The sequence below is a fragment of the Diospyros lotus genome, chromosome 3 (assembly GCF_014633365.1).
Source record: "Diospyros lotus cultivar Yz01 chromosome 3, ASM1463336v1, whole genome shotgun sequence".
NCBI lineage: Eukaryota > Viridiplantae > Streptophyta > Magnoliopsida > Ericales > Ebenaceae > Diospyros > Diospyros lotus.
Window position 1 is genome coordinate 8613925 of NC_068340.1, and position 13119 is coordinate 8627043.

The following is a 13119-nucleotide window of genomic DNA, read 5'->3' on the forward strand; positions in this document are numbered from 1 at the left end:
AATCTGCAGGGTCTATGGAGCCCTTGTGCTCTGGAGTTCGAGGAGGGTGAAGTAGGTGCCGGCACGTTTGACACCGCTCAGATGATCGAGAAGGACTTAAAGATGGACCTTGCCGCTAATGCTTCTTAGAATCTTCTCCCTGGAGAGGGTTCAGGTCATATGGATCGTCTGCCAGTCGAAGATTAGTGTAAATTTTATAATTTAATTTATGTTTTTAACTGGCTATAAGGAACGATCATTTTGCTAGTGTCATCTAGAAACGTCCTTTGAATTCCTGACACATTTATTTAACTATTGTGTTTTATTTTATCGGCTTTGTATGAATGTAGTTTTTGGCAATCGTTCCAACGTGCCTCATGTAATTGACTTATTTGCATCATTACGTAATTTACTTGTTGGTTGTGCGACTTGCATCCATACCTCTTCAAGCTTCGATTTATTTGCCTCGGTAGTTTAGTTTTATCTTCTCTTCTAGGCTCTTCGACCCTAGGAAACTCAGGATAGGCCTCGCACCTCGGACTTGTTTACGAGACTCATGTAACATTCATCGAGCTCTCAACTTTTGTCAAGATTGAGGGGTTGTGTCTCAGTCAAGCCTTCACGAACGTATCCAGGAGGGGCTTGTGCCTGCTATATATATATACATATTATTACTATTATTATTTATTTTTTTATTTTTATTATTTTTTAAGGGGGGACACCTTTTGATGGTGCCTGCTATTTTTCATCAGTTTCGCTTGCCATAAGAGAGCTAGATCGGGCTAAGGATCCAACGCGGGATTCACCTTGGGAGTCCGAGTTTGCTGGGAGATCTAGGCGCCAGATCGACCGAGGAGTCGAGTCTAGCTTAGGAGCATAGCACCGGACTCAGTCGAGGGATCTAGGTGAGTCTGCGGGCATAGGCGTCAGAACATCCGATGACCCTGAGTTGGTCTATAGTCATAGGTGTTAAATCGAGACTAGGTGGTCAGGTTTTCGAGGGTAGAACCTAGTCTTTTACCTTCTAGGCCACCATTCCAAGGTCTAGTCTACCTCCGGGAATTTGGGTTTAGCCAGCGATCCGGTTCGGGATTACTTCCAAGTGTCCGAGCTTGCCGGAGACCTAGGCGCTAGATTGAACGGGTAGGCGGGTCTTGTTTAGGAGCATAGCACCGGACTCAATCGAGGGATCTAGGTGAGTCTGCGGGCATAGGCGTCGAATCACTTGATAATCCCAACCTAGTCTTGGGTCATAGGCGTCAGATTGCAACTGGGCGACTTAAGCCTTGCACGGTGTGGGCGTTTTTTGACTTATCATATGGCGGCTTCATCGTCTTCTGCCTTTTATGAGAGTCAGTTTGTCCTTGGTGTATCTAGGTTTAATAGCCAGTCTGGTTCGGGATTCCTTCCGAGTGTCCTAGCTTGCCGGGAGACCTAGGTGCCAGATTAACCAAGGAGTCGGGTCTAGCTTAGGAGCGTAGTACTGGACTCAATTGAGGGATCTAGGTGAGTCTGCAGACATAGGCGTCAGAACATCCAATGATCCCAACCTGGCTTGCGGTCATATGTGCCTGATTTCCACCGGGCCACCCTGATCTCATTAAGGACCATTGCCGAGTTACTGTACATGCATTATGTTTTATTGTACATACAAATGCAAAAGGCATAGGAGATTTTTCGTGGTTCGACTTATAGTTTTGCCTACTCCATGGGAATACATGGGGGGTGCTCTTTTATTCATAAGGGAATTATTACATAGACAAATTAAAAAGAACTCTAGCTCACGGTGGAGTCAGGTAGCGCCTCTTGTAACGAACGCATCTCTATGCCTTCTGCTTCGGATTCTTTAAGGCTAGTCTCGATCGCTAGGGCGGTGAAGTATCTTTTGAGGTGCATAGTATTTTAGGTCTTGCTCATCATCTCTCCCTGCAATGTCTGTAACACGCAAGTGTTGGGCCCCAACATCTTTTGTATCTTGTAAGGTCCTTCCCAATTTGGTCTGAGTTTTCCTTCTTCCCTGAGGGAGTTTGTAATTACTATTTTCTTGAGCACTAAATCTCCTTCCTGGAACATTCGAGGACGGACCTTCGCATTGTAATAGCTAGCGACCCTTCTCTGATATACTGCCAGCTGTATAGTTGCCTTTTGTTGGAAATGTATGCCCTAAAGACACGTTTTGTTTAATTTATGGTAATGATGTTTCTTTTATTCAGTTTATGGCACATATATTATTTGCATTTAATTGTTGGAAAGGTGTCCATGCTATTAAGTAAGTGATTCATGTGATGGGTCGTTCTTCACAGTTAGGCATGAATCATGGGTACTTAATAAGCAAGAAAATATTACTCTTGATCTTTTGATAGAACTGGGCATTCTATCATGATAAGATCATTGTGCAAAAGATCCTAATGGAGGATGGCTTGCCTTAGCCAGTAAACAGTCCGTTTACTCTAATTGTACAAGCGCATTTGGAATGCGTAGAGTGGACCTGTGATAGAAGCTAATGACAAAGTACTAATTATCATGGAGCTAGTCTATCACTGCTACTACGTGGACGAGTACTCTAATACTTGAGTATTAGTTGGTGGTCTAGTGAACCTAGAGCTATATTCTTAGATTCATTGTAGGTGAGGTCTATCAAAGATCAATATCCTTTTGAGTTGGGAGTATGGTTTCTAATTAGCTAAGACAGACTAATATAAGATAGTTTCTGTGATTCACCCCCTTGTGATTGTCCAAGAATAATCGAATAATCCAGGGCCCTGGGAACGTGACTTATGAGTGTGTGCTTCTGGGTAGCTCCCAATGATAAGCAAGTACATTCGAGTAGTCACGGATTATTGGACTAGTGATCTAAGGATGGTAGAAGTCATTTAGAAAGGTGTTAGTACATTATTCCTTTCTAAATGATGGGTGTTACGCAGAGGGGTATTTTCGTCATTACACTAGTAGGTCAAAGACATGGCATATGCAAAATTATTCGTGGGGTCAGTGTTACCATATGGTGATAGTTGGAACACTTAGAATGACAAAATATAGCTACTAGGTAGCAGGGATATTTTGGTCATTTTAGTAGCCGTGAATAATTTGTCTTTTGGTCCCCGGGGTAGCTCGATGTAACTCATGTATTTTTAATACATTTGGCTTGTTGGATGAATTACATTAAGAGAGAATTATTTTATTTAGAATGGTCCATTGGGCTAAAATAAAATAATAGTTCATTAGGGTTTTAATTAATTAATTGGGCTAACCCAATTAGAAAATTAATTAAAAGATCTTGGCCCATTAGGGTTTGGCCCACTAGGGTTTTAACCCTAGGGTTCTCCCTATATAAATCTCTCTTTAGTTGTTTTTTTCATCCAAGTCGTTTTTCATTCTTCTTCACCGAAGAGAGGCCACGAGTTCGAGTCATACTCCGGAAGATCGAAAGGGGGCGTTTGAGTTCTGATGCGACGGAGCCGAAGGCTAGCAGGACAGCCGTCGTCTCCTCCACGCGAAGAAGCTCCCATCGCTCCATTCCGTCCGGTAATCCGCCGTAAAAGTAAGTCTCCTAGACTCTAACCAATACGAGGATCGTTTTTTTATTTTAAAACGCTTCCGTTGCATGCTTTTGATCCTCGTTCATGATCCTTCACCTTTTCTCTCAGCTCATCTATCAAATCTAGGTTTTCTCTCAAACTATTTGAATTTCCCTTCTCACTGAAAGCTATAACCCGAGGTGAGGTGAGGTCTATTTCCACCGGAATAAGGGCATCTATCCCATATACCAAGCTCAAAGGCGTTTCCCTGGTAGGCACGCGACTTGTCGTGCAATATGCCCATAAAATGCTAGGTAGTTCATCGGCCCATCTGCCTTTGGCTTGTTCTAGTCGAGTTTTCAACCCGTGTAGGATAGTTTTATTGCTTGCTTTTGCTTGCCCGTTCGCTTATGGATATGCCACGGACGCCATCCTCAAACTGATCCCCCATCTTTGGCAAAAAAGCCCTGAAAGCTTCAGAATCAAATTGTGTCCCATGATTCGTATTGAGAATTCAGGGTATGCCGAAGTGACAAATTATGTCTTTCCACACCATTCCTTCTACTCTTTTCTCAGTTATGGTTGCTAGCGGTTCAGCATCGACCCACTTCGTGAAGTAATCCGTGGCCACCAATTAGAGGTGTCAAAAGGGCCGGGCGGCCCGTGGGCCGCTCGGCCCAGCCCGTGACGGGCCGGGCCGAGCCTGGCCCCCATTGGGGGGCCGGGTTGGGCCAAAGAAATTAGGCCCACGGCCCGGCCCGGCCCGTGGCCCTTATGGGCCAGTAAGGCCCTTATTCATTTTTTTTTAATTTTGTTATTTTTTTAGTAATTATTGATATTGAATACTAAAAAATTTAATTTCGCAATATATATAAATAATAACCATCAATTTATTTAAAATTTTTAAGTTAAATTTTTTATATATTTAAATTATAAATAAACATTATCCTTTTTATATCTACATTATTTTTCATATCAATTCACAAGAAAAATTATAAGGCATATAGAATTTTGAAATATAAAATAATGAAAAAATATTTAAAACTTAAGAATTAAGATAGAAAATATTTTAAAAAGAATAAAATTAATTTTTATATATGTATTATTTTGATATTTATATATGTATTATTTTAAAAAATTATTTAAAAAAAAGAAAAAAAAGGGCCGGGCCCACCAGGCCCGGCCCGCTAGGCCTTGTGGGCTAAGGGCCCGGCCCGACCCCTTTGTAGGGGGGCCGTGGGCCGGGCCAGGCCCTATCCATGGCAAAAGGGCTCGGGCCAGGCCAGACCCTTTTAAAAAGCCCGTGGGCCGACTCGGGCCGGGCCGGGCTGGCCCTTTTGACACCTATACCACCAATAGGAATTTTCTTTGTGCTGACGCTATTGGAAATGAACCCAAAATGTCTGACCCCTATTGTGCAAATGGTAACGGCTGAAATATCTGCTGGATTGTCAAAGGGGGTCGTACTATCAAAGGGGCATGTTTTTGGCACTTATCACATGTTCGCACTTTTCGGGTTGCGTCCTACCTCAAGGTGGGCCAAGAGAAACCGACTCATAGGATCTTTCTAGCTAATGCTCTCCCGCCAAGGTGCTCACCACAATCTCCTTCATGTACTTCTTCCAGAGCCTATTCTACCTCTTGGGTCCCTAAGCATTTAAGCAGTGGCACAGAATACCCTATCTTGTATAGCTCTTGGCTAATAACCGTAAAGCAGGCCGCATGGGTCTTCAGCCTCTTAGCCTTTGAGGGTGTTGCTGGAAGCTCCTAATTAAGCTGGTACTTTAGCATTGGCATTCTCTAGTCATCATCCATACCAATGCAGAGAACACCTTCTTCACCTTCATTTACACTTGGTTATTGCAAGACCTCCATGTGAATCAACCGTCCTGGGCTATCTCGAGCGGAGGCTAACTTGGACAGTGCGTCAGCGTGCTGGTTGAGGATCTGTTGATTTGAATAAGTTTAAAGCGTTCAAACTTGTGGGCGAGCTCTTTCACGTTCTATAGATAACGGGCCAAGATCGGCTCTTTTACTTCAAAAGTGCCCTGGAATTGTTGTACTACCAACTGAGAATCGCTGTGGGCGGTCAAGCTTTTTACCTCCAATCTTTATACCAATTTCATTCCAACTAATAAAGCCTCCTACTCTATTGCATTGTTTGAGCTAGGAAAGGTGTAGGGAATATTCTAACGCCTCATTCTCAGGAGAGATTAATACCACTCCCGCCCTACTCCCTTTGGCATTGGACGCTTTGTCCACGAACAACATCCATTCTTTCATGCAAACTTCTTTTGCAACTGGTGAGTGAGTGTATTCCACTATGAAGTCCGCCAACGCTTGCCCTTTTATTGCTTTTCTGGGTTCAAAGATGATATCGTATTCACTAAGTTCAATTGCCCACTTGGTTAGCTTTCTGAGCATTCTGGTCTTTGTAGAATTTGTCTTAACGGCTAATCTGTCAATACTGTCACGGTGTGGGCTTGAAAGTAGGGTCTTAATTTTCGTGCTGCCATTACCAGTGCCAGAACTATGTTTTCAATGTAGGGGTATTGTGTCTCTACTCCCTGCAATACCCTGCTCACATAATATACCAGACTGTCAATCTGTCCAAGTTGTCTGATGAGGATGACACTCATCGCTTGATGGATGACTCCCATATATAGGCATAACTTTTCTCCGATTTTCAGTCATGTTAATAGGGGAATCTCCTTGAGGTATTCTTTCAATTCCTGGAAGGCCTTCTCACAGTCTGGAGTCCACTGAAAACTTTTACCCCCTTCAAGGCCTTGCAGAAAGGGAGGCTGTGTTCAGCATATCTCGAGAGAAATCTGCCTAATGTCGTCAGACGACACATCAACCTCTGAACTTTTTTTATCGAGGAGGGGGGCTGCATGTCAATTACTGCTTGCACATTTTCAGGGTTAGCCTCTATCCCTCTATGAGTAATCACGTATCCCAGGAATTTTCTTGACTTTACCCTGAATGCACACTTGTCCAGATTCAGGCGCATGTTATTCTTTCTAAATATTGCAAAAACCTTTTCGAGTTGACTGGCATGTGACTCATCTTGTCTGCTCTTTACTATCATACCGTCCACATATGCCTCCATCACCCCCCAGTAGGTCCTTGAATATCTTGTTGACCATCCTCTGATATGTGGCCCCTGCATTCTTTAAGCCGAAAGGCATCACCTGGTAGCAGTACGTTCCTTTTTCTGTAATAAAATTCATTTTCTCAGCGTTGGGTGGATACATAATGATCTGGTGGTAACTTAAGAACGCATCCAAGAAGCTCAATACAACATATCCGGAGGTATCATCAACTAGCCTGTCTATTCGAGGGAGTGGGTAGGAATCCTTCGGGCAAGCCTTGTTTAGGTTGGTAAAATTAATACACACTCGCCATTTCCCGTTGGCCTTAGGTACCATCACGACATTTGCCAACCACTCAGGGTATTAGACCACCCTAATGAATCATGCTTCCAAGAGTTTATCCACTTCTTCTTTCAAGTGTCTCAATCTCTCCAGGGCGATGTGTCTTTTCTTCTGCTTAACTGGCTGAGCTTCCGAACGGACATTCAGTCGATGGGATATGATTTCGGGGTTGATCCCAGGCATGTCGGCAGGCGTCCAGGCGAATATGTCCGCATAGGAGCGTAAACATCTGATAACCTCCTCTTTCTTCTGACCCTCTAGTTGGCTTCCCACACGCACCTTCCGATTTCCATCATCAGGGTTTAGAGGGATGGCTTCAATCGATTCTACCGATTGGGGTTTGTTAGCTTCAAGAGTTTGCTAGCTGATCAGTAAAGTCTCTTTGGTCATTGTTTTTCCCTTTCCCTTAGCACCTTGTGTGGAGCTCACATAGCATACCCGGGCTTGGTTCTGATTACCTCTTACCTGGCCTACCCCCTGTGCGTAGGAAATTTCATCAGTAAATACCCTAGAGAAATGGTGGCCCTCATAACATTAATGAGCGAACATCCAAGATCACATTGTAGGCCGGAGGGAAGGTCCGGACTACCATGAAGTTCATCTGCCGGGTGATCACTTGAGGGTGGTCCCCGAGTGTAATGGGCAACTGAATTGATCTAACCACTAGCATCGCTTCTCCCGTGGAGCTATACAGAGGGGAGGTGATTGTCTTCAGCTGATCATAGGCAACGTGCATCTTCTCGAAGCAATTCCAGTATAAGAGATTAACGAAGCTTCCATTATCCACTAGTATTCTTTTAATCGAGTGCTTGGCAATGACGGTAGAGATAACCAAAGGGTCATCGTGGGGAAGCAACATATCCCCTTGGTCTTCAGGTGCAAAAATAATGGGGTCTTCGTCCTCTTGAACCCTTTCCACCGAGTTCACTCCTAAGATTACGTGTATCATCTCCATAATAGGTTCATTACCATCTTCTTCTGCACTTGGCCTTGCTTCTTCCCTCATTTGATTGTTTCTCTCTCATTCTTTCAGCTGAGGCAGTTGGTTTTCTCTTCTGTTTGGGGCATCATTCCTTGGACGAGGGGCCCTCCTCTAGTTATCTTTCCTGGTTTCCTCTCTCTGACCTTGTTAGTTTTTTGGCTTATCCATTATGAATTGATTGAGCTTCCCATCTCTGATTAGCTATTCAATCTGGTTTCGTAGTTCCCGACACTGTTCTGTAGTATGCCCTGGGGATTCGTGAAATTTGTAGAAAGAATCCATGTTCCTGCCCATAGGCTGGTTGGAATGTGGAGGAAAATGAATGAGTTTGGTATGTGCAATGGAGGAAAAGACAGCGGCTCTTGGCTTAGTAAGGGGGGTGAAGCTCTGAAATTACATTTTCAGGGGCTCCTATCTTCTTTGTACCTTCAATGCTCTGTATGACCTAACGTCGTTCGGCCTTTCTCTTCTTTTACCTTCCCATGCTTCCAAAATTTCCATTTGGACGTTAAACTATTTAGCTCGGGCAAACAATTCAGCCATTGAGTCTGGCTCGGAAAAGGCTAGGGATCTTTTGAGCGGGGCGTAGGCGGTTCCATTAAGCAAGGCAGATGCTGCTAAACTGACAGGGAGGTCCCTTAATTCTTGCATCATAGTTCTAAACCTCTCGATGTATTGCTTTAGGGATTCATTTGGCCTTTGTTGCAAGCTCATCAAGTACATGACATTCTTTTTCTTCGAGATGTAGGCAGAGAATATGTGCTTCCGAAAATTCTTTCTTTAGCTGTTCGAATGACCAGATATGTTTGGGGGTTAACTCAGTGAACCACTGTTGAGCTTGTCTTACCAATGAGAAAGGGAAAGCCTTGTACCTGGTGACCTCGTTCCACCCATGTAACACATCCATTGCGACGAAATACTATAGGTGTCTGTCGGGGTCTTCCTTCCCTGAGTACACTGAGAGTTGTGGCAGCTTGAACCCTGGCTGCACTAGCTGTCTTTGGAGCTCTTCGGATAATGGAAATCCTTTCATGGGTGTTTCTAGTGGCCTCACCACAATTTTCTTCTACTCCAGAACTTCTTCTATGAGGCTTTTAACGTCAGATGCCTTAAGCGTTTCTTTCCCCGCTTCGTTCTTACAGGGAGACAGGACGCAAAGGGCTCTCGAGTGGGTGCTCTCTACTGTCTCTTCATACATGGGGGCTTTCCCTAGCCTCCTATCATGATCTCCCCCTGGGTTCTCCATTGACGTGATTCGATCATTAAACCTGGGAGTCCTGATCCTTATCCCTCGATGTGGAACCCTTGGAGGGTTTTCTTGGGATCTCCAATGTTCTACCCCCGCACCTATTTTTCCCACATGGGGAATGTGGATGTCTGGCATTAATTCATGCAAATGTACAGTAATCCCCTGTATTTTTTTCATGCTCTCTTCGTTACTTGTTCTGAGCTCATTATTCTGGTTCTTCAGCTCTTCAAAGTTCTTCTGTAGCTGTTCATAATCTGATAGTAGGATCGTGGGTAGGGCTATCTCGGAGGGCTCTGGAGGTACTAAAGTTGCTGTAGGGTTTCTCCTTGGAATTAAGGACTATCCCAGGGAGTGCTGCTCTTGATTGGCTGGCATTACGTGTGGGGTTTGCCTACCTTGCCTTGTCACTTGTCTCCCTAACTCGACGATGTGCACCTCCCTTTGTTCTGAATGTTCCATACCACCCAATCCAGTAGTCTGACGGCCTTCCAACGTTGGAATGTTTCCTAAGTGCACTTCATTATGCAGGTGATCTTCCATAAGTCCATGTATCGTAAGGTGTACCTGGCTCGGGTCTCCTATCTTGGTATGAGTGCTTCTTTGAGTTGGGTTAGGCGGGTTTTCCAATCCAGTTGACTTTTTTCTTCTCGGCATCTTGCATTGAAATGAGCTTTTTGTTGCCTTTTCCCACAGACAGTTCCAAATTGTTATTGCCAAAATACAACAATTAGAATTTTTAGGAGTGGGATACCCGTGGATGTCATCGGCCTCGAGATTTGATCAAAGACTGGATGCAAGATTCAGGTGGGATTCCAAAGGGTTCCTTCCAAAGAATGCTTCCAAAGGATGGCACGACAATGGTCTAGCAAACTGATATTCCCGAATGGTTCCTTCCGAAGGGCTCTTCCGAAGGACTCTTCCGAAAGGACTTCAAGAATGCTTGCTTCTGATAAGCGAAGGTTGAGTGGGCAACGGTCTTGTGGTATGGTCCTTCCAAAGGCTATTCCCGAAGCTTCTTTCTAAATGGGTGGTATGGTCTTCTATTGTAGGAGGCTTCCAAGAGACTTAGAAAATCTCCTTCTGAAGGACTCTTCCGAAGGAAATTCGGGATGCACTGGTTGTGGTGTTTCCTCTGGAATGATGTCGATCTCCTCAGGAACTTGGTTTTCGCGAGATCTTTCGAAGGATATTGATTTTCTCTTGTGAGTGGTTCTTCCAAAGGAACGAGTGCAGTCCTTCCGAAGGAACTATAGATACAAACAAGGGTTAGAAGGCTCGCATGATTTTCCTCCTGCGAAGACCTTCCGACGCTTAAGTTAGTAATGGAAGGAAAAGAATCGTAAGGAAAGGAAAAAAAGGGCTAAATTTCTGAAGGAAAGTGGGAGAGAAATACCGATGTCTGGATCCTTTTCTGAGGGTTGAACCTGGGCTTTTATAGAGATTGTACAGCAGGATACGTGTCATTTCTAAAGGGCTCCTTCCCAAGGAACCCTTTCGAAGGAGCCTTTGATGGGCTTCCGAAGGGTCCTTCGGAAGGACCCTTCCCCAGTAGCTTCCAACTTTCTCTTCTTCCGATTATTGGGGCACAACACTAGGAAGAGATGAAGTAGGGCAGAGTATAGGGGGCACGACAACGAGCCCTCAATGGAGAGGATTCACATGATTTCAGGCGGAGAGAACTTGGCTAGAGACTTGTCTTTTGCCCAGAAAGCCTATGTGGGCTAGACACTCCATGTTAATTTGTGGCAAAAGTCCAAGAAAATGAGGACCCCGTCATATTCACTGCAGAAGACCAGGGGGTGTGTAGTTGCCTTATGATGACCCGCTAGTTATATCCTTGGTTATTGTAAAGTATCCAATTGAGCGAATACTAGTAGATAATATTACCCTTGATCTCAGTTTAACTTAGTTTAACCTTATATCTGTCCCATTGCTCCAAAAACTTGATCTTTTAGGTGTCTAACATCAAAATTGGACGTGGTAGCTGGAGAATGTGTGCGCGCGCATTGGGGGAAGCATGCGGGAGAAGGAGGGGGGGGGGGAGATAACTTCTATCGTGAAAATTTATTTGTCCCCCCTTGCTTCTACATTTCCTTCCACAGATCAAAGATCAAAACATAGCATAGAAAGTTTTGATTGGTATTCTTATCAAAATGTATTTTAAGTTACCTTTCTAGACGGCTAGATGGAAGCATGTAGAGTGTGTGTCTTTTTATGTGTTTTTTTTTTTGGTTAATGCACCATCACGAGCGCCCCGGCTGTTGGACCCCACGATTTTAACTGGAGAGGTAAATCAAGGAACCCAGTAGGTAGGTTTTGACCCCTAGCACAACTGCAAACGTGAGAGCGATAAGCATTTTTCATTTTTAGGGTCGTTCCTTGCCTGTTGAATTATTTCCTGGTCAGGGCTCGAACACGAAACCTGAGGGCCTAAAGAGCAACATCCCAATGGTTCTTCCTTTGCCAGTTAATCTACTATAACATCGCACATCGAGCAATAAGAAGGACCAGAACAACTTTGTCATGATAGACCTACGCGAACTTCCTAGGGGGTCACCCATCATTGAGCTTCCTTAGATCAAGCACACTTAACCCGGGAGTTCCTTGCCTACATTCTGCCCAAAAGGTATCCAGTTGGTGTTATTTCCTTTCTTACTTATTCTCGATATATACTATATTCTCTAGGCTCTTGGGGTATTACATCTACGCCCTAGAGGCATCTTTTTATGTGTTCTTATCTCATACTTTGAAAATGGTTGAACAAGCAAAATTTAATTCTATTGAGCAAAAAGAAAAAAAAAATATGAATTCTGATTAACATGTCTTTAAGTATATAGTATCTGTAATATGTTTGTTGTTGCATATGTACCCTTTTTTTGGGCAAAGTTCATTTAAAACTCGTGGCAAGAGTATGGGAACCAAAATTTAAGGGACATAGGGATCTTGCTTTATTTATTTGACAAGTGTTGGTGTGATAGTAGAACTGTCCTAGGTTAGGCATGTGCAAATGGTAAAGAGGAGACTGGTGTATATTTTTATCATTCTTCTCTTGCGAACAGGGATGGGGTAAAGCTCCTATATTTGGTAGGGAAAGCTTTATAAGGGAAGTTTCTTTTTTTTATAAATCTGTTGCCAAACCAAAGTCAATCAAGAGTATTCTTTCTCAGGTATTCTTATTTGATACTCAGGATGTATGATCAATGTTATTAGGCAGTAATGTTTATGGTATCAAGGAAGGGGGGCTACATAAGCAAAGAAGTAAACAGAATGTTAAGCATGTGCATGGAATTTATGAACAAGGATCCCTGTGGGCAGCAGGAAAACTACAACCATCACCTTTACCAGAAATTAAAATTTTAAAATCTAAAGAAAACCTAAATCCTAGTATCACAAATTAACATTTAATAATTCCCATTTCTCAAAAACTTGTCACTGCAAAGTCCAATTTTTTTGTTTAAAAAAAAGTGCTTAGCAGATGCCCAAATGCAAGAATAAGGAGTAAGAGAAGACCTTTGTTCTCTTCTCCTAGTTACCTGGGGAAAGCCAGTAATATGACCGTTATGACGAGGAGAATTATGAGCATAACGGTCGGGGCGTGTTCACTGTGATTGTCTAATTTGGGTTGAGTGAGGAAGAACCGGCACTTGCGATTTTGTTTTGATTGCATGGGGGGACAAGGATCCATGGGAGCCCATCGAGCTTGGCAGAACTTCTGACAAATTTGATTGTGTAGAAGATTTTATTGTCCTCCCTATTGTTGGCCATTACCCTCAGGTCTCTCTCTCTCTCACACACACACACACACACACACACACACACGCTCAACACGCAATGCCTGGGTAAAGATTGTTGTCTGTATTTTGTCTTCTAAGGGAACTAGGAATAGCAATACTTTTCATGTCACATTTTGTACCCTTGATTGTGGGCAAATTTAAACGCGAACATGGTTGCAGT